Here is a 26744-nt window from a genome sequence, read left to right on the forward strand (position 1 = left end):
GTTAATACAATTCATTGTTTTACGACTCCCTCGTCAGCAATTCTCGGCTGGGGCGACGGTGACTGGTGTGGATCTTAATTTGGCCTTGTCAGTGTGCACAGGCTACATGTTCACTGTCAACACACTGGGGTTCATCTGAGAGAGAACAAGAGTAAGCTCGTGCTGGTCTGCGTCCTCGGATCGTCACTCGTCTTGCATGAATTGCCTTGTCTTATCACGCCATTTCAACAGCTCATAGGTCAGAGGTTGCCGTCACTGAAACTAATAGCGACACTGGAACATGGCATGCCCCTATTTGTCAAGAGCACAAAGTTAAAATTACTGTTATTGGACATCCAATCCAGTATTTATTTTGTACGATATTCAAAATTTATATTACAGAAAATATGAATGAGTGGATCAGTAGTTGACTGATTGGCATATCCATCTAACAATTCTGAAATTTGGGGTTCAACCCCGGTTTTTGGCCATCCTGTGTGGAATTTGCATGCAGGCAATGGAAGAACATGCAAGCGCCAAACTGCAACTGAGGAAACATGCTACCCAATCAGCCTTGATGGAGCAACACTGCAGAAAACAAATAAAAGTCAAACATTTTAAGGATAAGATTTAATTAATTAGGTCACATTAAAAACTAATAACAATAAACTGCCTGCCCAAACTAAAATAGAAGCTTTTACATGTGTGGGTTATATGCAAAAGTTCCTTCAAAATAATTAGACATACAGTACATACATTCTAAGTCGGACAGTGAAATGCTCCCAAAACTTTTTCATGCCACAGTAGTCTTTCTGTGTTTGTGTATTGAGAACGAGATACAGACTGACGTGTGTAAGGACGATTAGGGCGACAGGGCGGCGACACTGAGGGGGATCAAAACACACCCTCTCAAATTACTTGCGACCACACACGCAGACACGCATAGGCAAGATGTACAGTCTTGTACAGTTGATATGCTGTGTTATATGTAAAACATTTTGCTGGAAAATGCCCTTTCAGCTAGTCAGATTACCCTGTACCACACAAGTGGACTTTAAATGTCAGGCTTTCCCTTCTTTGATATGAAGTTGAGCATAGCATTGTAAGGTTTTTTTTTTTCTTTTTGTATGCATAGCTTTAACAATATTCCCAAAGATACTACCTTTATATCTGATCTGTGAATTTACAAGTATGACCTTTAAAAAAAGGCTAGGCTCCATCAAAATAAATGTGTAGATGAAACCTTTGACCAATATAATGTTTAAATATGAATAAAAAGCAACAAAAAATGTGACTCTTTCACTTTGCAGCTGTGAAAAAATTACTGTTCACTTACTTTTCCACACTGCCGATAAACTAATGCTACAGCAGTGCCCAAAATGTTGAGACAAAAGTTTAAAGGACAACTAAGATTCAAACAAGTAAAGTCAATCTATTTTGTAATGGGGAACGGATAACAGATGATAGTCTATTTGCGAGAAAAACAGTTAAACCTGGTTAAAAAGGAAAAGAAAAACAACGGATTTGTAACTTAATCGACACCATCTCCTTGTTGTTGCCATTTAAAACTCAAAACACCCGCACATACTGTAATGAGCAAAGCTGGTTTGTTCTAAAATTGGTCCCTGCCATTTTCTGACACAATCAACAGGGCCTGCTATTGTGGTTCCACAGCAACTACCTCCAGTTGCTTGCTCGCGCTCCCCAATTTATGTATTTACATGGGCACTTGTGTTTTTCTTACTTAGAACAACATCGTGGATTATTTAATACACATTTGAATTATTTTTTTTTTTCCATATCCAGCTATGACCATTGTAAAGATGGGCAGCAGAGATGATGGATGGAAGTCAATTAAGTGTTAGGGGTAAAAAAAAAAAAAAAAAAACTACAGGTAATCCTTGCATGTGGAAACAGTAGCTACATTTTTCAAACAAAATTAATCAGATGCTATGCAATTGTCAGAAAAAATCTTTCTGGCAGCATTTGATTTTGGGACTGAACAAGCACTTCATTATCTTGGATGCATGGATGGATGGATGGATGGATATTTTACCCAATGATTATTTCCTTGTCACATTGTCTTTGAAAGGTCATTGACTAAAATGTCAGTAACTTCACTACTCATTAGGTTCAGCTTTTATCCATATTTTCATTGCAGGTTTCACCAGTGATTACCATTAGCATAATACTTATACCCATGAATATTAGGTAAATGTCCTTTTTGTAAAGGATCGCGTTTTATGTGAACACTTTATCTGAATGTGGGTACATAAGACTGCTACTATATACAATATAATGATATGTCAACTTTCAGAAACATGAATGAATGTTTATGGCAGATGTCATTATGTCACTTTAGATGCAAAGTTGACAGGAACAACTTCAGTTGTACACGAATGGATGCTGCTTCTAATATTTTGGTTCCCTTGATCAGTGACGTGATCAACATACAGTTTTAGGAACACCCTCCATTCAAATACAACTGAAGCTGTTCCTTTCAAATTTGCCCAAAATGAGATCTGTCATAAACATTCAATCTTCTTAATGACAGGTGTGATGACAGTCATACGAACCCATATCCAAATAAGGTGTGACCTTGTTTTTAACTTATTGGGTGCCATTGACTGCTGCAGACATCCAATCCATCTTGACTGGGAGATTTGGCAGAATTCATTTGGTGCTAGCTTCTCCTAGTCAAAATGGATCTGATGGGATATTGCTGTCTATGGCACTGAAATATGATCACTCACTTCCAGTTCTTGCAGTTCAAATAGATTGGACGTCTATTGCATTAGTGGCAGCGAAGTTAGTTATCAGTCTTACAGCAAAACACACTAGAGGACTGAAAGACTTGTTCTTTGCAAACGACATATAATATCAACCGACTTCAACAAAGTCATCCATTCATTCATACATTCATTGTATTTGCTGACTGCATATGCAACAATTTTATCCTCCAATGAACAATGCAAACAATAATATTCATAAAAAGTATTCTTTTCAGAAAACTTAACGAGTAACATCTGTTAGAAATATTCTGTAAGTGAATAAAGACTAAGCAATAATGTTCAAAGCATTACGGCGGTCCCAGACTTCTCTGTATGTAACCTTAGAGTCTTGAGCTGTCATTATGAAGGTATGGCGTTGGACTGCATGGAATTTGGATATATTGCTACATCTGTGTCCACTCTGTCAGGGCCTTTACTGGACAGGTGTGTGTATGTGCATATTTACTGGATAGAGGAACGCTAACCTCCTCCACTGAATTATTTCAATGCTGTCACCTCACATGCACACACAAGCTTCCTACTGCTGACATACGTCACCATGGCCACAAAATACAACCACAGATAGGCGACTAACCTGAAGGAAGGGAGCACCACAAAAACAGGCCAGCAGAGGTTGGGATTTTTGCAATTTAGGCAGTCAAACACTAAAGTTAGGTGGTTATGCTCATATGTATTTTGTACTCTGCATTGCACTGAATGAGGTTTCCATTTCCGAGCTAGCACATAGCTAGCAATTAAGCTCCATATTACAGTTATTTCTTTCAAAACTTGATCAAAATCTCACATAGTGCTCATAGCTACATCTATACACAACATATTTGAATGTATGCTTTTAACTATTAAATAAACTAGTATTATTAGTGCAGGTGTAAAATATGGTTTTTCATCACTAAGCTTTAAAAAAAAAAAAAGTATATTAAGGCATGAAAAAACCTTATTATTAAGCATATAAAAATATTACCTTGGAGAAGATGAAACGTGAGCCCAATCCTCTTCTTCACCCTGCTGAATAGAAACCACAGTCAATTTTGTTTTAAAACAATCTTTACAAAAGACCTGAAACAGGAAAATGGGGCTTTAGCCTTCCAAACTCTTACATTACCCACATCATTGTTGTTAAGCAACCCCCCCAACCAAAATGACAAGATAAGCCACCTTCTGTCAATATTTAATGAATATATTTATTCCCGAATTCTTTACATCTTCATTATTTTTAACCTATAAACAAAGCCATATGCAGACAGGTCAAAACATACATGCAAATTCAGCCAGCATTAGTGAAGTCTTCATTCTGCATTCATTTTTTGCTTCCTGCTTTCCATCTGGCTTTCATTCTCTCCATCTGCCTATCAGTCTGCAGCCAGGAACAGGTGAGCCTATTACATGCTTTTCACACTGTCTGCTACCACGCACACACGCACACTGGCCTCACTTCATGGTAACTTAGCATGCAACACACATCAACCCAAATTGTCCGTGCTGTAAAACGGCTGTCACTGGAGCCACGTCACAAACCTGATGAAGCAGTCCGGTGCTGAATATAAAAGCTGAAATAACTCCATTACAGTAGAATGGCCTATAGGTTTTACCAGAACAGCTTCAAGAGGATAAGATGGGTTGAGCCCTGAAATTGGGCATTTGAGATTTAAGAGGGGGAAAAAATCCAATTCAGTACAAGTTAAAATGCTTTCAGGCAGTTGAAGTCAAAATTCCCAACCATATCTACAAAGAGTTTGTCTTGGTGCTTTAAATTATTTATTTATTTATTTTCCCAGTGAGTCGATGGGGATTTATGGCTAGCATGACTGCCTCAGAGCAAGACGTTCTGGGTTCAAACATGTGCTCTGGCCTTTTTGTATGGAACGTGCATGTTCTCTTTTGTGCAGCAACGATTAATCAATTAACTCGAGTATTCGATTAAAAAAAAAAAAAAAAAAAAAAAAAAAAAAAGATTTGAATGAAATTTTGCTGCCTCGTATATTCGTTTATTTGAAAGTGGCGTTGTGATGGTTTATTTTGAAAGTGTTTGCATCTAGTTTTATTGATTTGGGTGGATACACTGCCCTCTAGTCTGCCTCGTTTCACATGGCTGAATCCAGCTGCTCCATGTAAGACCAAAAAAAGCCAAGTTTTTGTTTGAGCTAATGTTTTTTTTTAAAGGCATTCGTAATTTAGTTTATTGGTATATTTAGCTGTTTTTTTTGTTATTGTTTTTTTATTTTTTTTGTGGGAATATGTGTCCGAACCATTTGTTAAGAGCATTGTTTAAAAAAAAAAAAAAAAAAAAAAAAACGTTAGCGTTTTATAGCATTAAGCTTTTAAGCTAGCGGACTTTTGCTATGTAAGTTAGCCATTGTTTTTTTGTTGTACATAGATCCTTATTTATCTATTTTGTATACTGTTTAAGGCTCAACTCAGGTATTTTAATTTTTCGTGTTCCTTATCCGATTACTCGATTATTCGAACTAACTAGTTCATCGATTAATCGACTACTTAAATAATCGACAGCTGCAGCCTTAGTTCTCTTTGAATTTGCAGTGATTTTTTTTTTTTTTTCCCCAAGTACTCCAAACTTCTTCCACTTTCAGAAAAGAATATCAGCTCTTTGGAAGACTAGAGGTCTTTTGAATAGGATTAATTCAGATCTACTCTTTCCCAAGTTATGTCCAAACCACTGAGCAAAGCACCTCTTCCTGTGACAATACTCACTCAGGCGGAAAATAGTACTTTTTTTTTTTTTTTTTTAATTAATTATACCAACCTGGTCGCCACAGACTGTAAACTTTTGAGAGGACGCTTGCCACGCTGAAGATAATGCTAACGCTAACAAAAATGCTATCCTAACGTTACAGGTAAAATATAGTGTGTGATGATCACTCAGCACAGACCTTCAAAGGCAAAAGCAACACTGCATATTCTGTCTTGCCACGATAAGAAAGCAAATATTGGCATTTGTTTCAAAACAAGCAAGCCTGGAGCCTGGGAGAGGGAGTACAGCACATCACATGAGAGACACAACCAAACACAGTGAGGATGTAGGCTGACTAACTACACATACAATAAGAAAATGTCACGCATTGTGAACATATGACAAACTATATCAAATTCTTGTCTTGGTCTGGTCTTGTCAGACGAAAATTGGCAATCGTCTCATCATGTTGCAGTCACCCAAGACACGTTTTTAGCTTGTCACATTTCGTTATGAAAAATATGTTTGTCAATGTTATCGCTATCGTTGACGAAAACAACAATGATAAATAGTTGAGAATCTATATATAGAAGAAAAAAGAAAGAAAATATAGACCCTACTCACCAACGTCACAGAATGACGTGTCGCTGTATCCGGCCGCCATATTGTCTGTCTCTGTTTAGCCCTATTCTCAATGGTTTCAATTAGTCGTTCAGTTTATAGAGCAATTCATGGAAGCCCCGGTGCTTTCAGACGCTGTAAACTCATTGGATGCGTTGCATAAAAGGCGTTATGTGGAAAAGCTTCAGTCTATCCATTCGCCAGATCCATATTTGATGCCTAAATCGATATTTTTCGACCCGCTGTCTTCGCCTTCTCTGCCTGACATCTGCTACCCTGATATCTACAACTATCTTGTCCACACAAAATCAGCCTATTCTCACAAAAGTTTGAAAAACTTTAAGAGCAGCACTCTAAGCAACATTACCCCTTGTGACCCTTTACTTCCAATTTTCTAAAATGGCGACAATCAATAAAAAAAAAAAAAAAGTTGACTGCGATGGCCGACGCTTCAAGGATAGGTGGATATTGGACTATTTCTTCAATAAAACACGCAACAACTGTGTCTGCCTCATTTGCAAAGAGACAGTCGCTGTTTTTAAAGAGTTCAACGTGACGCGATAATATTACCAAACAAGACACGCTGACATGTACGACAACATTACAGGGAAAATACGCAGAGAGAAATTATAGCAACTTGAAGCTAGTTTAATTTCACAGCAGCAGTATTTCGCAAGAGCCCGAGTGTCGAAAGAGAACGCCACAAAGGCGAGATTGTTGAAATTATGAATTAATGAAAAAAAAAAAAAAAAAAAGTAAATGTGACACACAGAAGGGCTTGCTAAAATTTGTTTAAATATATTGTTCTATGTGAATCAGCCAAGGTAGCCCCCCGCATTTTTACCACACCAAATCTGGCCCCCTTTGCAAAAGGTTTGGACACACCTGTTTAAATGATGATCCGTAGACGAGGCCAGCTTCTTTCACTTGGTACCAGCTAAATATTATTCAAAATGTAATAATGATGGAAGAAATAAGCATCTTGAATTTGAAACTGTATGTTGTCGGCGATTAGCCTCGCAATGATCTTAATTGTGGTTGTTAGCCCAAAACCCTCTAAATATATATTAAATACATCTTACTAGATATAAAATGACTACTACATAATCTGTGGTAATCGTTTGGAGCCCAGTTTTCTCGTCGAATTGCAGCAGTCCATCTCGCTCTCCTCTCCGGGTCTCTCGGAATATGGTAGAACTTCAAGTCTCTCTGTCTATCTTCTCTGCTACTGCAACCAACCGCCACACACGCCTTCACCATTATGATTATTAATGTTAACGAGCAGAAAAACACGCCATAATAGGAGGAATTTACGAAGCGGTAATGCGTTAACATGACGAGTAGATGGACAACATGGCGCGGAGGTGTGGTTGTGACGTCATGTGAGTAGGGTCTATACCCATTGATTCACTTAGATCTTTTTTAGCTTTAGATCTACAATAACTGCCACCTGACGGCAATAGGATAAACCTCTCCCAACCTATTTAAATTGAGTATTTAAAGATTTTAAGTTACAATAAGATGCCGCTAATATAATGTGGCTGAATGTTTTTTTTTTTTCATTGAGATTTAAAGCCAGGAATTGGTCTGGCTGCTCGTTTGATTTCCAAAACCTCAATTTTTGCTTGCCAGCGTGGCAGGAAGGAAGATGCAGCAACACCATGGGGCTTCTAACATCAACATTTATAAGCAAAAACTTTATCTACATCTCTACTTAAAATTAATGTTATTCCACCACCGACACATTCATATTCATCTTGTTTACTTCCTTCAGACTCTTAATTTTTACAGCTCAGCACTTCTTCAATCCTCCAATGACAGGACATAAAGAGGTCATACAAGCAAAGAGCACAAAAATAATGTGCCAACATAAAACAAACAAGTAAATCAGCAAAAGCAAATCCCTGAGGCTTGTGTTTGGTCCCTTGTATGACGCTTGACAGCATTAGTTAGCTGGCCTAAAATTATTCATAGAGAACATATTATTTTGCAAAATAACAGCAAGGGAAAAAAGAATAAGACGAAGACCTACATTTATAGAAGCAAAGTAAAGAGAGGATTAAAGTAGATCAGCGCTAATTACACATTCAACATTCGTCTATATGAAGTGCCAAAATCCGTACTAATCTTTATTCTTTAGTAGTCAGAACTATTGTAACCTGTGTGAGGTATTGCTTGAAAGGCAGACTTATTTTTGGATTAAGCACTGAATCTTTAATGAACTTCACGTACAGTACACAAAGTACTACAGGTGAGAAAGGCTGAAATGTACAGTTGGAGTGCAAATTCAGTATCACTTATGATATGCTCTAGTGACAGAAAATGTTCTTTTATAAAGGCAGTGCATGTGTTCAAAAAACCTGTAAGTCTATGGTAATAAATTAAGCCTGACTTGTGTGTGTATATATGGCGGAAAACACTTAGGGGACTTGAAGTTCCGCTCTGAGACCCCATATTTGTCCAAATTTCAAAATTGTCCAATTTGCACGTGTGATACATCAATGGAAAGCTCAAAATATCAATTTTCCAGGGGAAGAAAAATTTTGGACAGGAGGGCATTTTGAAAAAAAAAGTTTTTTTAAACAGCAAAACCCTAACTGGAGGTGAGAGCACGCGAGAGCAGAATTAAAGACGCCATGATTTTAATGAGATTTTATCGCGTACTTACCTTGTTTCGATCCAAAAACTCCAAATAGCATATGTCAAACTGAATGTCAAGACACAGATGTGAATGGCCACAGCTGGATTTTTTCGGTATTTTATGGGTGGAACATGGTAAAATAACAAGGGTCGCGATGCAGAAATCGCAGACGTCAAGGAGTAATTGGGATTTTTATTTTCATACATTTACCCTTTTAAACATTTTTTTTCAATTTTCTTTGTTTGAATCGATTATTTATCATCTAAAATATTGGGGAAAATGTGACAGTAACGAAAAAAAATACAATTAAGTGATAGTTATGAGGTAGATAGCCGTGACTTTTTTACAGACGCCCATTTTTTCATTGTGACGTTATTTGTTTAAAAATATTCATTCATTCATTTTCCATGCCGCTTTTTCCTCACGAAGGTCGCGGAGGTGCCTATCCCAGCTAACAACGGGCAGTAGGCAGGGGACACCCTGAACTGGTTGCCAGCCAATCGTAGGGCACACTTAAAATATGCGAGTAAATAATTTTTTTTAAGTCTATTTTTTTTTTTTTTACGAAAAATTAGACATCCATTAATGATTTTAAGCTAAAACTGACAGACATTTTGAATAAGAAACATACTGTAATTACTTACCTTCTTTTTATGGCTGGGTTGAAACAAAAGCAGTTGCGCGACGTCTGTAAACGGCGGTTTTCAGGGTAAAACGGACAAATTAAAAACAGTTTGGGGACTTAATGCACCATGAATCTGCCATGGCAGCATATAGACATATTGTGCTATCAGACACAACAGTTCTTTTGGCTTAAAATACAGCAGTTTATTTTATAGAGGGGTGAGAGAGCAGAAACTGCCTTTTCAGCCTTGTCTGTGTTTTCCGCCATATATATATATATATATATATATATATATATATATATATATATATATATATATATATATATATATATATCAGGGGTCGCGTTAACCGGAAATTTTCCGTCGTTGACCGGTTTTTTAAAACGGTGACGGAAAAAACTGAAGTCCGTCCGTCATTTTGACAGGTTGCAATTCACACCCCAGACCACAGGGTGGCGAGTTAGCATATTAATTAGCTATTGTCTCTCTTAATGCATGACGTCGTTGGATATTCTGTCAGAATATTGTAGCGTCACCGGGGTCTGGCGGCGGCACCGTGATTGACAAATCAACGCGAGGTTCTTATTGGTGCACTCGGTGTGCCAGCGCGTCATCCAATTAATGGACAAGATTGCCGCCTGTGTATAGACCCCAATCACATGACGTCACAACTCCGCCCCCCTGACCGAAGCCGCCATACTGTGTGTCAGCTCGTCATGTTTACACATTACCGCTACGTACATGCCTCCTATTACGGCGTGTTTTTCTGCTCGTTAATATTAATAATCAAAATGGTGAAGGCGTGTGTGGCGGTTGGTTGCTGTAACAGAGAAGATAGACGGAGAGACTTGAAGTTATACCGTATTCTGAGAGACCCGAAGATGAGAGCGAGATGGACTGCTGTAATTCGACAAGAAATCTGGGAACCAAACGATCACCACAGACTATGTAGTAGTCTTTTTATATCTGGTAAGATGCATTTAATATATATTTAGAAGATTTTGGGCTGACAACCACAATTAAGATCATTGTGTGACGTTGGTGATTGGGGTCTATATCGTTGCCTCCTTTTCTTTGGGGGCGGAGTTGTTGGCGGTAAGCAGAGTAAAAAGGGAGAAAAATACCACGACTTCCGTGTCTAATTTTTCACCGCCAAGCAAGCGTTACAATATTAATTAAAAATGAATGAAAACTAAATACTATTGAATATGTCATCATTATCATTTTAAAAATTTAAGTGACGGGTAAAAATAGACTATGACCGGATTTTTATGACCCTGTCAGTCAAAATGATGGACAACGAAAATGTCTCGCGCAACCTTTGATATATATATATACAGTGCTGCTCGAAAGTTTGTGAACCCCACAGCGATGGTCAGATTTTTTGTAAAAAAAACTAAAATAACCTTATTAAATGTTAAGTTATACCCAAATCCACAATACTGACATTCCAAATAATGGACTGAAACAAAAGAAATAGTTATATTGTCATTCTTTATTTAACAAAAGTGGTTGATTTAAGAAAAACTCAGATATCATGTGTGCAAAAGTATGTGAACCCCTTCAGTTAATAGGATATTGCGCCTCCTTTTGCAGAGATTACCTCAACCAAACGGTTTCTGTAGTGACTAATCAGCCTCTCACATCTACTTTGGGGGATTTTTGCCCATTCTTCCTTGCAGAACGCAGTCAGTTGAGAGAGGTTTGATGGGCGTCTGGCATGAACTGCTCGCTTCAGGTCCCGCCACAGCATTTCAATGGGATTTAGGTCAGGACTTTGACTGGGCCAGTCCAGAACACGAATCTTCTTCTTTTTCAGCCATTCCTTGGTTGTATTGCTGGAATGCTTTGGATCATTATCATGTTGCATGATCCACCTTCTGCCAAGCTTTAACTTCAAAACAGATGGCGTCAGGTTATGTTCTAAGATTTGACAATATTCCTCAGAATTCATGATTCCCTGGACTATGTGGAGTTGTCCAGGTCCTGAGGATGAAAAGCAAGCCCAGATCTTGACATTCCCACCTCCATGCTTCACTGTTGGGAGAAGGTTCTTTTGGTGGTATGCAGTGTTGACTTTTCGCCAGACATGGCGGTTTTGGTTGTGACCAAACAGTTCAATTTTGCACCTACATCAGTTGATGAAAACTCTTTTTAATTTAGTCTCGACAACACAACCGTTAAAAAAACAAAAAAAAAAACTACTGAATTGATTGATTAGGAAATCAGGTTGAAATAATAGAAAATTCCAAAATGTTGAGGGGGTTCACAAACTTTTGAGCAGCACTGTATATATATATATATATACATGTATAACGTGGGTGTGCGTTATATCTTCGCTTCATTTAAACAGAACTATAAAGCAGTTGTGTAATGTGGTTACAATATTCAAAATGGTCCCGTCTTTGATCAAGGCTTGCAATTCACAGCTTTTGATAATGTGTCCACTAATGTGACATCAGACAACCCCAGGAGGAGCTTATTTAAATAAAATTCAAATCACAAGAGCCTGTCCCTTCGCTTGTATACATGTCTATATAGACGCCCTATTAAAATCAAGCACCAAATAAATACTTAAAAAAGAGAGAAACACTTAATTTGGGTGTTTTGTCATTGTGTTCCATGATAAATAGATGACATAAGAAATCATAGGGAAAAGATAATGCAGTTTACTTTCGGAACAGGGAGTAGACAATTATGAGGAAATCCGGCTGAATAAAGGAAGGGCTACTACAATAAATCAATGAACCATAGGAGCCACTCAAATATAGTACACTGCACAAAAAGCAAACTGAATCCAACCAACAGCCCCCCAATTCCTTTCTTCTGCTCTGTTTCTCTTACAGTTTTGTTCAAGCCAGTGCTATTTACTTGCAAAAGTATTGAGTTAAACGGACCATAAGAGGTACAGACATAGACACTCAAAACGACCAATGCAATTAAAACACGTAAATAATAAATTTATATTATTCCTAGTTCTGAAGGCATTAATAATAATCCTCTTTGATACGAATGCTGCTGTTAAAACTAACTTATGAACTCTGGAAAACGTCAACTTTTAACCATTGAAACTGCAGGTTCTCCTTTTGACTTGATCATCACATATAAAAGAAATTTAGGCATCAAATGGGAATTATCTTACATGGAAAATGAAAAGAACATTTGATGATCAGAAAGCTGTCTCTGGAACAGGAGGCTCAATATGACAGGAGATATAGTACCTGTAGTTGTAGCAAAAAAATAAGTTTTCATAACTATCTCTGACATCATTGCATCTGATGCTTTGCAGTATTTTGCATCTTTCTCTCTCGCTCGCCCTCCCTCCCTCTCTCTCTCTCTCGCTCACTCTGTCTTTCTCTCAACTGACCATGGGCAGTTTTTTTTTTTTTTTTTTTTAATCTTAAAATATAAATTATACAGACGGCGGATGACCGGCCTTATTGTTTTGAGTTTGCAAGTTCTCCCCGTACGTGCATGGGTTTTCTTTGGGTACTTCCGTTTCCTCCCACATCCCAAAATATGCATGGAAAGCTGATTGTACCGTCTAAATTGTACTTAGTTATGAGTATGTGCGCAAATGGTTGTTTGTATCCTTGTGCCCTGTGATTAGCTAGCAACCAATTTAGGGTGTACCCCATCCACTGCCCATAGGTAGCTGGAATAGGCTCCAGGACCCCCACCACCCTCATGAGAATAGGCGACACGGAAGAAGAATGAATGACTGATTTATGATAATAATTTAAAACAATTTAGCAGCATTTGCTACCTTAATTTTCCAAAGGTAATGTCATCTGCATGTTACATCTGAACATTTCCTCCCTTAATCTTAAACGTATAGGACAAGCGCGGCTGGAATTCATCAGCACAATTATCTTCTTCTTAAATTGCTTTAATTATCCGTAGTTGAATAAATGTAATTTATTTACTTTATTCATATTTATTCAATGCAAAGGTAATAGCAAATGGCTTCGCGTATTTGATTGAATCTGTTTAACAAGTAAGAAAGTTGTGCAAGTCTGATCTGCAACTGCAACATTTGGTTGAGGTCAATGCTACTAAAGGAAGGAAAACTTGTTGTTAAAAGAAAGAAGTCATCTTTTTATTAGGGTTGGAAATCTCTGGCATGAAGTCTATTCGATATGTATCTAGATACACAGGTTACGATTCGATTAAAAAAACGATACATTTTTAAGGCCGAGCGATTCTATACGATTCGATACAGTTTAAGAACGATACGGTTCGATACAGAGTGAAAATGATACGATAGTAAACATTTGTTGTGTGTGTTCGTACAGTAGTTTAAAGATATAAAAAAGACCACATTTTTTTAATAGCAAAATTAAACAAAATTTCATACCAATGTTATGTTTTATTTTTTTATGAGAAAAAAATAAGGCTTACTATATGATCGTCATTTTGTTGGATGGGATTGATGATACAATAAAACTCCAGTGTCAGACAACAATAAAGTGCAGTAATTTAATTACTGTATTTCCTGGTGTTTTGAACACAATAAGTAATTTAAGTGCAAACTTTCAACGTAAACATCTTACAAGCAAAAATAACCTGTTAGTGTTATCATAAATAAATAATAAATTATGCTTTACCACTGGTATAACTGGGGGAATAAAAACATGGCATTTTAGACAGACAGGTCTATAATCCTTACTTTAACCTTATACACAGCAAAGTCATTCACTTATGCCTGTGCGTCCACATTTTTTCATTCCTCATCACTGTCTATATCTCTTTTGAAGGGCAGATTTTTCTTGAGGAAGATCAACTGATCCATATGTTCATGTTTAAATAGACTGTGTTTCGTTGAAACAATATCTCTCTCCCTTTCCACCATTGTAGTGGGTTATTTTTCAGGGTTAAAAACTCACGATCTCTGTACCGCTTCACACTAGCTCCATGCGAACAGATCTGGCTGCCTTCGCCACTTCAAAGTCAGACTTTTGTTTTCCTGGGTGCGTTGAAAATCAATCGCTGCACATTGCTGGCGTGGTGCGCAAACTGTCCATTGTTTTAGCATGTGCTTCGTTGCCACTACTAGTTTCGCTTTGGGCTGTGAAGAAAACGCCACGGAGCGTGCTTTACAGTGGCTTTGTTAGCTCTCGCGTTGTTATGACACGCCCGTGACGATCGGGTAATGACGGCGACTACTAGCGGTTCTGCCGAAATGAATGGGAAGTTGAGGCACCACGACGGCGGTCACAATCTAAGTGCGCTGTGTGGTGAATGACACAAGCGCAGCATGTGAGGTAAAAGCTAAATTATTATCATATTAAGCAATGGATTGAACTCGGCATTAGAAGCCGATCCTTGTGCTCGCGATAGCCGAATTCTATCTCTACTATCGGTTCATTGAATATTTAATGGCTAATTACTGTCGAATGGTAAGTTTACTATCGATACAGCTGTATCTCTCACCTGTAAAAACGGATATCCGGTCGTATCGGTTTATCGTTCTCAAGCTTACTTTTTATCTCTCCAACCTGTGAATGTCTCATTTTCAATAGAAATACTGTATAAAAACATTCATTTTCTGCAATACAAATGTAATGAGACTGATTATTTACTGTACTCTTTTCTATTTGGATCAAGGGTGGCCAAACTATTCCACAAAGGGCCGCAGTGGGTGCTGTTTTTTGTTCAAACCAATCATGAGAACAGCCTTTGACCAATCTGGTTTCTTACAAGTGCAATCAGTCAATTACAGTCAGGTGCTTCTGCTTTCCGCCGAAACCTCATCCGTTAAACCAGGGGTCGGCAACCCAAAATGTTGAAAGAGACCTAATGAACCAAAAAAAACCAATAACAAATATGTTGAGAGCAACAAAAAATTAAAAAGCCGTATGAGTGTCAGCCTTATAACTAATTTGCTCCCAAAAAACTTATGAATATGTTCTATTTTTAATTGTTTCAGTGTCCCAAAGATGTATTTATACGTCTTTTACGTTCTTTTTCACAAGAGACATCGCTGGGTTCTGATTCCACTTAGCTCCAAAGCACAATGCTGAAAATCCATTTTAAAGAAATAAAACTGGCCACTGGAGGGCAGTAGCGCATTTGGTAAGACCCGCAACCCAATTCAACGGAACGAACCGCCAGGCCACACGGCCGGGGCGCCGGCGGAAGATAACCGAATGGACGTCCAGGATGCCAGGCGTTGGATGACCGAGCAGAACGACCGGGGCCACCAGTGCAGCGGACGATGCCATTGAGTCCGTGCTGCTCGCCGAGCAGAGACAGGCGGTGATGAGGGAAAAGTTAACCCCGGCTGTCGCAGCCACAACAGTGTCATCTCTCAGTTAGTTATGTGTAAATAAATTGTTACTTTGCTATCAAAAGCTCTATTTGTCTTCTTGTTTATGTTATTTTGTAAAAGGAAAAAATTATTCAGATGTTTGGGATGTAACTAAAGCAAAAAAAAGCTGTGTTAAAGTCAAAGTTATGTTTGAAATGTATGTTTTTACAAAAAGCTCAATTTCTCTGTTTTTTCATCAGAAATTGGAAACGAAGCTATTTTTTAATGCTGATTTCTAAAAAATGGAAAAAGATATGGGCCTTGTGGGCCTTGCAAAAACAGTCAAAATCCAGTAAAACGGCCGGGAGCAAAGGAGGTTTCACTGGTGAAAATGGCTGGGAATGAATGAGTTAATGAAGGCAACACATGCTGTATGTATCTATATTAGCAAACTATCACAATGACTAAGTTAGCTACAAATATATAATGAGCCTTCATGGTTAAATGTTTATTATCTCTGCAGTTCATCCCATAGAGAATGACGCGCCACGTGACTAGACTACTCTGTTGTACGATGCCGCCTCATGTTAAACTTCAATACAATATTAATGAATTAGAAGACTGTTTGTGTCATATTTGTCCTCATACAGAAGCCATATTAAAACAAAATTATATATTTCCCTCCCCAATCTCTTTTTTTTTGACAAAACTCCAGGGAAGCACTAAAGAGCCGCATGTTGCTGACCCTAGGGAAAACTGTGCTGAATCATTTGGAACAAAGACCAGGACCCACTGCGACCCTCGAGGACCGGTTTGCATACCACTGATTTAGATCATACTACTGTAATTTTAGGACTATAGACCCTACTCACCAACGTCACAGAATGACGTGTCGCTGTATCCGGCCGCCATATTGTCCGTCATTGTTTATCCATATTCTCAATGGTTTCAATTTGTCGTGCAATTATAGTGCAATTCATGGAAGCCCCGGTGCTTTCAGACGCTGTAAACTCATTGGATGCGTTGCATAAAAGGCGTTATGTGGAAAAGCTTCAGTCTATCCATTCGCCAGATCCATATTTGATGCCTAAATCGATATTTTTCGACCTGCTGTCTTCGCCCTCTTTGCCTGACATCTGCTACCCTGATATCTACAACTATCTTGTCCACACAAAATCAGCCTATTCTCACAAAAGTTTGAAAAACTTTAAGAGCAGCACTCTAAGCAACATTACCCCGTGTGACCCTTTACTTCCAATTTTCTAAAATGGCGACAATCAATAAAGAAAAAAAAAAAAAAAGTTGACTGCGATGGCCGATGCTTCAAGGATAGGTGGATATTGGACTAGTTCTTCAATAAAACACGCAACAACTGTGTCTGCCTCATTTGCAAAGAGACAGTCGCTGTTTTCAAAGAGTTCGATGTGACGCGATAATGATATTAACGAACAAGACACGCTGACATGTACGACAACATTACAGGGAAGATATGCAGCGAGAAATTATAGCAACTTGAAGCTTGTTTCATTTCACAGCAGCAGTATTTCACAAGAGCCCGAGTGTCGAAAGAGAACGCCTCAAAGACGAGACTGTTGAAATTATGAATTTAAAAAAATAATAAAGCAAATGTGACACACAGAAGGGCTTGCTAAAATTTGTTTAAATATATTGTTCTATGTAAATCAGCCAAGGTAGCCCACCGCATTTTTACCACACCAAATCTGGGCCCCTTTGCAAAAGGTTTGGACACACCTGTTTAACTGATGATCCGTAGAGAGGCCAGCTTCTTTCACTTGGTACCAGCTAAATATTATTCAAAATGTAATGATGGTGAAAGAAATAAGCATCTTAAATTTGAAACTGTATGTTGTCGGCGATTAGCCTCGCAATGATCTTAATTGTGGTTGTCAGCCCAAAACCCTCTAAATATATATTAGATGCATCTTACCAGATATAAAATGACTACTACATAATCCGTGGTAATCGTTTGGAGCCCAGTTTTCTCGTCGAATTGCAGCAGTCCATCTCGCTCTCCTCTCCGGGTCTCTCGGAATACGGTAGAGCTTCAAGTCTCTCCGTCTATCTTCTCTGTTATTGCAACCAACCGCCACACACGCCTTCACCATTTTGATTATTAATGTTAACGAGCAGAAAAACACGCCATAATAGGAGGAATTTACGTAGCGGTAATGCGTCAACACGACGAGTTGACGGACAATATGGTGCGGAGGCGTGGTTGTGACGTCATGTGAGTAGGGTCTATATAGTGCACCTGACTATAAGCCACCGCACTGGACTATAAACTGTTGGTTTCCACATTGTACTATGGGATATAAACTGAAATTCACGTTATGTTGTATGAGCAATTAATGCAAAGGTTTAAGAAATTTTCAGATATCATAATTTTTCTTCCCACTCACGCAGAATGGAACAGAATCTTGTAGTAAAGGAAGTAGGAAAGGAAATAAATTTTATAATCAGTTTTCATCAAAGAGCTGTCATCAAACATCGATTGAAAACAGTAATTAGATATATCATACAGGAATAAATAATTTAAAACTTATTTTTATGTCTACATATACTGTATGTATACTGGACATATACTGCAACACTGGCAGAGATTAACAGAGAATAAGACTTTATGTACTTTATTAAAAGAAAATCCAACAACTGTTGTTCCTTAAGGGGATGTAACACTAAAGCTACATAATATAGAGCTAAAAGAAGAGAGGGCAGAAAAGAAGTGATGTTATAAAAGTTCGGAGGGACAGATGCAAGGTCAAGTGAATCAATATGTGCAAACAATCGAGAGAGCTTCAATGAAGCGAAAAGTTGGGATTGAACCACAAACAGAGGAGGAGGGCTTGACAAAAAGTGTCTTGAATGCCTCTCAGAAGAAGTCTGGAGTAATTCAAGGGCTGGCTGCAGTAGCTGAGACTGACAGTTACCAAAATGGCATGAAATTGACATGAAAATGAAGGGATGCCATGGGAAAAAGCCAAAACGCAAAGGCACCTGAGGCTTGTCAGGGCTTGGGATAGGTTGGTTCAGCCTGATAAGATACCCACCACCTTATCTATGACCGTCACACTGCTCTCACACATGCTGTGACCACACAATCTGAGATATGAATAAACATGACACAAACACTGGGCATCATTTGGCTATAAAACACGGTAAGAAGATTGCAGTCCGTGTTTTGGACCACTGAGCCAGAAATCAGTTATGTGCTTGCGTTTATGGACTGTGATCATGTGTGCATTGGTCATGTCATTTTAGAATTTTTTTTTTTTTTTTTTTAAATCAATTAAATTCAGGTCAACATTTGAATCACTGGAGTGTAGAAGAAAATAATTTACATATTGACCCATCCTGCCAATTTCTGAAAGAAAGTTACATTCGAGTGTTTAATAAAAAAGTCAGCAACCAATTATGTAATTAGACAACAATGGTGATATATACTGTAAAGCCATGTCTCCCTGTACTTTAACTGACCCTGTACCCTTGAGCAACTGACCTGATGCTGTGGTTGGCAGTTGTGCACCCTGTCAAATTTCTCATCACCATCAAATTAAAACACCAATTAAACATTTAAAAGCAACAATACTACAGCCAACATTTGTACTAGTCATGAAAATTTAACCCTGTGTGTAAAAAATAGAATTTACGAGTTCAGTGCAAAAAAAAAAATGCACTGCAGCAAAAACAAAAACAAAAAAAAAAAACGAAACAGAACAAAAAAAAATGACATTCCATACTTATTAGTGTACATACTTGTAGTCCCGAACTGCATTTGTATGTTCATATATCGGTTGTTGATTTTACCCCTAAGCCACTTTCAAACTAGCAGGCGGAGCAATGTCTTCTGTAAAGCAACAACAGTACACTTGGGTAGGTTGTCCATATAATGTGGGGCAAATAAATATTTCAACCACTAATTGTGCAAGTTCTCCCACTTGAAAATATTAGAGAGGCCTGTAATTGTCAACATGGGTAAACCTCAACCATGAAAGACAGAATGTGGAAAAAACCCAGAAAATAACATTGTTTGATTTTTAAAGAATTTATTTGCAAATCATGGTGGAAAATAAGTATTTGGTCAATACCAAAAGTTCATCTCAATACTTTGTTTTGTACCCTTTGTTTGCAATAACAGAGGCCAAACGTTTTCTGTAACTCTTCACAAGCTTTTCACACACTGTTGCTGGTATTTTGGCCCATTCCTTCATGCAGATCTCCTCTATAGCGGTGATGTTTTGGGGCTGTCTTTGGGCAACACGAACTTTCAACTCCCTCCACAAATTTTCTATGGGGTTGAGATCTGGAGACTGGCTAGGCCACTCCAGGACCTTGAAATGCTTCTTACGAAGCCACTCCTTTGTTGCCCTGGCTGTGTGTTTGGGATCATTGTCATGCTGAAAGACCCAGCCACGTCTCATCTTCAATGCCCTTGCTGATGGAAGGAGATTTTCACTCAAAATCTCTCGATAAATGGCCCCATTCATTCTTTCCTTTACACAGATCAGTCGTCCTGGTCCCTTTGCAGAAAAACAGCCCCCAAGCATGATGTTTCCACCAACATGCTTCACAGTGGGTATGGTGCAATTCCCTGGCGTCCCTGGCAGTGCATTGTGTTACTGATTTGTTACTGTGGTCCTAGCTCTCTGTAGGTCATTCACTAGGTCGACCCGTGTGGTTCTGGGATTTTTGCTCCCCGTTTTTGTTATAATTTTCACGCCACGGGGTGAGGAGGGAGTTGAAAGTCCGTGTTGCCCAACGACATCACCAAAACATCACTGCTCTAGAGGGGATCTGCATGGAGGAATGGGCCAAAATACCAGCAAAAGTGTGTGAAAAACTTGTGAAGAGTTACAGAAAACAGTTGGCCTCCGTTATTTTCCACCATGATTTGCAAATAAATTCTTTAAAAATCAAACTGTGAGTTTGTTTTTTTTCCACATTCTGTCCCTCATGGTTGAGGTTTACCCATGTTGACAATTACAGCCCTCTCTAATATTTTCAAGTGGGAGAACTTGCACAATTAGTGGTTGACTAAATACTTATTTGCCCCACTGTAACTAAGGGGCTGTTTACATAGTGACACTCCAAGAATACGACAAATTTCATGTTTGCATTTATATGGTTCCGTCTTGATTCAGTCTCCATTCGAACGATGTCACAATTCCACGTGAAAACAATGTAGTATTGATGCCAGGCCCTAGAGGGCAGTGCAGTTTTACAAGGCGACAGCCAATGATGCAGTTCCATGTCAAAAACCTCCTCAGCCCGGAAGACAACATACGTGCCTACTTCAAGCAATGATGTTTTTTTTTTAATCATTTATTTTCATTTTTTTTTCCCCCCTAGGTAGGTCTCGTATTTGTTGTCTGTTTGCTGTTCTTTAAAGTTTAAATGATTGTATAACATTGCTTGTCAATTAAAAAAAAAAAAAAAAAAAAACTAAGCAATGGCGTCCATGCGTTTTTTTTCCTCTTGCGTCAAAATAAGATAAAATATATTTAAATATATATTTTTTTATACAAACAATAAATTAAAGCCGCCATTCTGCCATGTTTGCCGTTTTGAATGTTTACTAGCAGCGACTGTCCACGGCCAAAGTGACGTGTGCGAGTGCTGATGTCATCCGCGTGAAAACGTTCCATTTATATGGTTGCGGTGCAATCTCCGCAATCGAAGCCTTCCGCTTTGGAGCCGAGAATCAAACGTTTGTGGCAACTTTTGAAGTGTGTTTTGGGTCATTGTCCTGCTGGAAGACCCATGACCTCTGAGGGAGACCCAGCTTTCGTACAATTGGCCTACACTATGCTGCAAAATTTTTTGGTAGTCTTCAGACTTCATAATGCCATGCACACGGTCAAGCAGTCCAGTGCCAGAGGCAGCAAAGCAACCCCAAAACATCAGGGAACCTCCGCCATGTTTGACTGTGGGGACAGTGTTCTTTTCTTTGAAGGCCTTATTTTTTTCCTGCAAACTCTATTTTGATGACTTTTCCCAAAAATTAATTTTCTGGGAGATATTGAGCATTATCTGACAGACTTGCAGGGGTGCCAAATACTTTTGACCAGCACTGTAGCTGTGATACTTAGAGGAAAGCAGATGAGCATTAAGGCAGAGTTTTGATTCCGCGTTAGACCTGCGCCATCAAGGAAGACCCGGTTTACGACCCGATGCCGTAGCCTGACGTTCTCCTCCAGAATTTTCCGACTTCGAGTCACGTCGACGCATATGACATATCATAAATGGACTGTGATTGGTCCGCTCAGACTGTTGTTGCCGGTTCAGCGCGAAATCACCGCCATTGTCAGCCATTGTCAAACATGATTTGGCTACTGGCAAAAAAATGACCAAGCCGATGAAAGTATCAACGAAGAGCAAGTACGACAACTTGTACAATGTCTCGTCAAGACATTATTAAGATTTCCAAATGGAAAGCAATTCGTGGGAGGAGATTGCTGAAAATATGGGGCTGGAGGTCAGCCAGCAATTGAATAAAGAAATGGAAGAATCACCGAGACAAGTATATGTGTGTTCGGAATCTAATGGCCACTCGAAACGGTGACCCAGTCGGCCAAAAAACTGCTAGCTTTTTATCATTTCATGTCGTATTTTTGGTTGGTGCACTTCATCATTTATTTTTAAATACTGTATATGTTTGCCGTGAGTCTGTGCCTTATTTACGTGTCACACTTCAAGTATGAAGAATAAAGCACAGGTTTGGTGTCAAAAGAGTTGTTTAGATGTTTAATTTTCAACAACAGACAGTTCACACTCGATATATAACTGATTGAGACTACATCGGTGCTTTTATGGTCACGTTAACATCAAGGCTTCCAATGCAGTTAGGGAAGTTCCATAGCCGCCAGAAATCTGCTATGGCTTCCCACTTGCTGGTTGTAGGACGCGGCAAACGAATCGGGCTTGAGGGCTTTGCAGACCTCGAACAAAACGCTGGACGCAGTGCTCGACGCCAGTTTGAAGTTAGCCGCCACAGTTTGCTGGTTTCCACCCGAGGCTAGAACTCTCTGTGCGTCATCAAACGTCGGACAGACCACCTCGAAACAGTCTTCTGCGTCGCCTGCACCTCAACATTTGTATGATAAACATTTATTCAATGTTGATGAGCTGACGTCCACATTCAAGCGTTCCATTTTGCATTGTTTATTTATTTTTTTCTCCGTTAAACTAGAGGAAGTCGACAAGCGTGCCCTAAAACCGTACAAACACAACGCCACACCCCTCTAGTGGCTTGGCAGTGAATTACAGAGCAACGCGTTCCCTCACCGCAGAACTATCGAATGCTCATTGACGCCGTATTCACTTCGCCGTCACCGCAACGCAAGAGCATAACTCAGGCATTAGTTTCATTTGTGCCTTGTGAGCTAGCGTTAGCTTCAAATTAAATTTGACAAGGTGCAAAATTGCTCATCACCGTTATTGGTGGCCGTTAGAGTACAGGTAAATGACAGAGCACTGGAAATGTTGGACAGATGTAAAATGAGTGGTGCGTATTTACTGGATTTTTACAAACATTTCACAAAGAAAATTGTGAGCTGTCAAAGTCATCCGTCCAGACTTTTGGTGCTTTTTGGGTCTTGGCGGGCTATACTGGGCGACATGCCTAAAAGTTTCACGGTCCCATCAAAAATCACCCATGGCTGTGCCACATTCAAAGCTATCAGAATTAAAGAGTATTAAAAGTTTTAAAAGAATTAAAAAAGAAAATACAGTTACTTTGTACGCAAAGCTATACCGTACTAACAACATAACAATTCATCCATCCATCGATCCATCCAGAAACAATAACATGCATTCAAAACAAAATGTACAAGTCCAATGGCACAAAAAAGAACAAATTCGGCCTGCAACTTGGCAACCTTGACATAGTTTGGCCCTCAGTGAGAACTAATTTGGGAACCCTGATGTACACAATCGACTGACTCTGAATGCAGTTCAAGTTCAAGGAGGAAGAAACCGCTCACAGACATTATGGGCAAGGTGTTAGCGTGTGTGTGCAAACATGTGTGTGTGTGTGTGTGTGTGTGTGTGTGTGTGTGTGTGTGTGTGTGTGTGGTGGGGGGGCATGGGGTGTCCCTGCGTGTATGTATTTAAAACTGGTTGTATTAACCAAAAAAAAAAAAAAAACACCCACAATTTTGGTAATTAGCAATGCTGGTAATTTGAGCATTTTTGGTATAACCCTTACATAGCGTGATCATCTATTTGTTAAACACTGTAGATAGTCCACACAGTCAAATAAATACTGACTCCCAAAGAAGATGAACACTATTACATTTATGATATAAAACGAATCACCATCATAATATACCTTGATTACTTTGGCCATGAGTCTGGGATATAGATTGGATTTTTATTCCCTGGTATCTTGACGTAAAGGCAGTGAGAAGCAATCTAAAGATTCAATGGTCATCTAAAACCATAAATGTTAATTAACAGCCTTGGCTGCCGGACATTCATTTATCCGAAGAGGAGTGGGGGGGGGTGGGGGGGGTATGGATACGGTGTGTCAAGTACATGTGATGATATATGATTGTGTATAGGTCTGTGAGTGTTTGTGGGTGTGTGCTTACTTATGTGTGTGCCTGCAGCATCATATGTGAACGTCCACAATGCACCAAGGGCATGCAGTAATGAAACTGTCCCAAAGGCTTTGATGTCCTTTGCTAATACGGGCAGTCAGCACAATAATGAGCTAGTTACACCACATAACAACATGAAGCTATACGGGTACACATTCAACAAAGTCACAGCATGACCCCGTAACTGAGAGATAGGCACATTGAGAGACAAAAGACAGGGAGTTTTTTTTTTTTTTTTTTTATCATTCTGCAACACAAAAATGTGATCCAACACTACAGTATTAAAACAGATTTTTGGAAATGAAAATGAGCCATTTGCAGAGCTGCAACCCCTTTCCATAAACTCTCTAAGCTTAAGAATGGGGTACTACAGGCTACACGTCACTTCCGCTTATTAATATTTATGATGTTAGCTTCAGTGGTTCTGCTGTTAGCTAAGGGGGGGACAAGCTCATGTTTGTCCCCAATAGGAAATGAATGGAAATAGTGTACGACGGAGATGTTTACAGCACTAAACCTACCAATTCTGTCCAAAAATGATGTCCCTGGTGCTAAATTCACTAGTAAAGAGGTGGAAGAACATACAAATGTTCAGTTAAAGAGATGGCTTGAGTGTCGATGGCTGAAAAAGACGGAAAAAAACGAGCCGACCTAAGCTTCCCTTAGCATTTTTTATCGACACCTTTTTCTTATGCCACTGACAATGACATTCTCCTGTTCCAACAATCTATCCTTTACTACCATAAGCCCATCTTTCTTATATATTACGTTATATCCCCTGGTTGTCTTACATCTCTGACCGTTCTTTTGGGGGGCATTGCTGTTTTGTGAAGTGATCGCAAATGCTGCTCGTTGACAGCCAACAAACACTTCATTTTTTCATTAATAACAAATCTTAATTCCATTAATTTATTTGGACTTCCCCTTACTAAAGTTGTTTCTTTACAAAAGAAAAGGTAACACCGGTGGCAGTCAGATACCACTTTATTTTATTTTTTTTCAGGTCATTCATTGTCAGACAGAAGCAGCACGAAAAATGCCACGCGAAAAAAATAACTCAAAATATCAAAATGGCTTACCTCTTGGCCCAAACAAAATGTTTACTGCATATGAAATGTGTGCGGCTTCACTTTGCTGGCGTTAAACTGGTCTTTTAGACGTCCATGGCATAGTAGCTCCATTCTTCACATTTTTTGTACCGGCAAAGTATGAAGAAAACATCCTTTATATGTTGTAATGTCTAGAGTCATTTCTACAAGTTCCATAGTAGCAGTGAATAATCGGCATAACAGTTTTTGAAAGATTACCGGAGAAAGAAGGCCGAAATATAATGGTTTGCATGCGAGGGCGTGTATATAATGTCCTACTTCCGCTTTACGATGCGACTTCACGTTCTAAAAATAGCCTGGGTACGGTACGCTATTAGATGGTGCCGCCACCCACCACAAAAAAAAAAAAAAAAAACGTATTTATTTATTTTTTTTGATATTGATTGATATTCACTGCAAAAAACACTCCAGTGTATTATTGTTTTGAGAGAGGCATCCTCCTACATACATGCCAATGAAGCCTTGCTGGCAAGAAAGATGCATAGCAAACAAGCTGGGCAAGGTAGCATCCATTTTCCATATCACAACTAGAGGCAGTTGTTGACACCTGGATCTTGAGCTGGGTCTGGTATGATGCTATTACAAAACATTTACTGAGGCAAGCTAATTCAGCTTGGATTGCTTTTGTGGACATCGAATTAAATTACCATTCAGAGTTTCATATTTTAGAGTTTTCCAGCTTTATGAGTCTTCATGCCATGTCTAAACTGATTAACTCTAGCTACGTATAAAGAAACTGAAGTAAAAAATTTTGAAACTTGATTTCTCATACAATTTATCCTTATGTAAGTTTGGTGTCATGCTCAACGGCCCCTAAGCAGTAATCCAGAAGTGTTCTGCCACGCTTCCAACAATCAGTCCCAATTTTTTAAACTTTCAAGTACTTGTCAACTATTCCCACAAAGGATTTACACGTTTCAAAAAGAATGTTATTTGTTATCATAATATCTAATGGTTGCTTTATGTATTTGTTTGTTATTATTTTTTTTTAACCTGTCCTGTTCAGATGCTGTGACACGGAGATTGGGAAGCTGAATGTTCTTATGGTCTGAACAGTTTTAATGTATCACATGGTAATATGACATAGTCACTTTGTGATTATTCATTGTGTTTTGTTTATTAGGAGAGAGCAGTGGGCAGGAAGGTGTTATAGGTGGAGAGAAAGGAAAAGAGAAGAGGAGAGACGGACAGAAGAGAAGAACAAACAACAACAAAAAAATACAGTGTATCACAAAAGTTAGTACACCCCTCGCATTTCTGTAGATATTTCAATATATCTTTTCATGTGACAACACTGACAAAATGAAACTTTGACACAATGAAAAGCAGTCTGTGTGCAGCTTATATAATAGAGTTAATTTATTTTTGCCATCAAAATAACTCAAAATATAGCCATTAATATCTAAACCCCTGGCAACA

General features: G+C 38.7%; 1 protein-coding gene across 4 annotated transcripts in view; it reads right to left on the reverse strand.

Annotated features, from left to right (window-relative positions):
• Positions 1-26744, reverse strand: part of cntfr (ciliary neurotrophic factor receptor) — a 362525-nt gene that overhangs the window by 294601 nt on the left and 41180 nt on the right. For 2 of the 4 annotated variants that reach the window (XM_057818079.1, XM_057818077.1), the window contains exon 2: positions 3733-3773. The gene's annotated coding sequence lies outside the window, so the exon portion shown is untranslated. Of the gene's footprint in view, positions 1-3732; positions 3777-26744 lie in introns of all 4 variants that reach the window. The other 2 variants (XM_057818078.1, XM_057818076.1) reach the window with 1 other exon arrangement.

Source organism: Corythoichthys intestinalis, chromosome 17 (assembly GCF_030265065.1).
Source record: "Corythoichthys intestinalis isolate RoL2023-P3 chromosome 17, ASM3026506v1, whole genome shotgun sequence".
Taxonomy (NCBI): Eukaryota; Metazoa; Chordata; class Actinopteri; order Syngnathiformes; family Syngnathidae; genus Corythoichthys; species Corythoichthys intestinalis.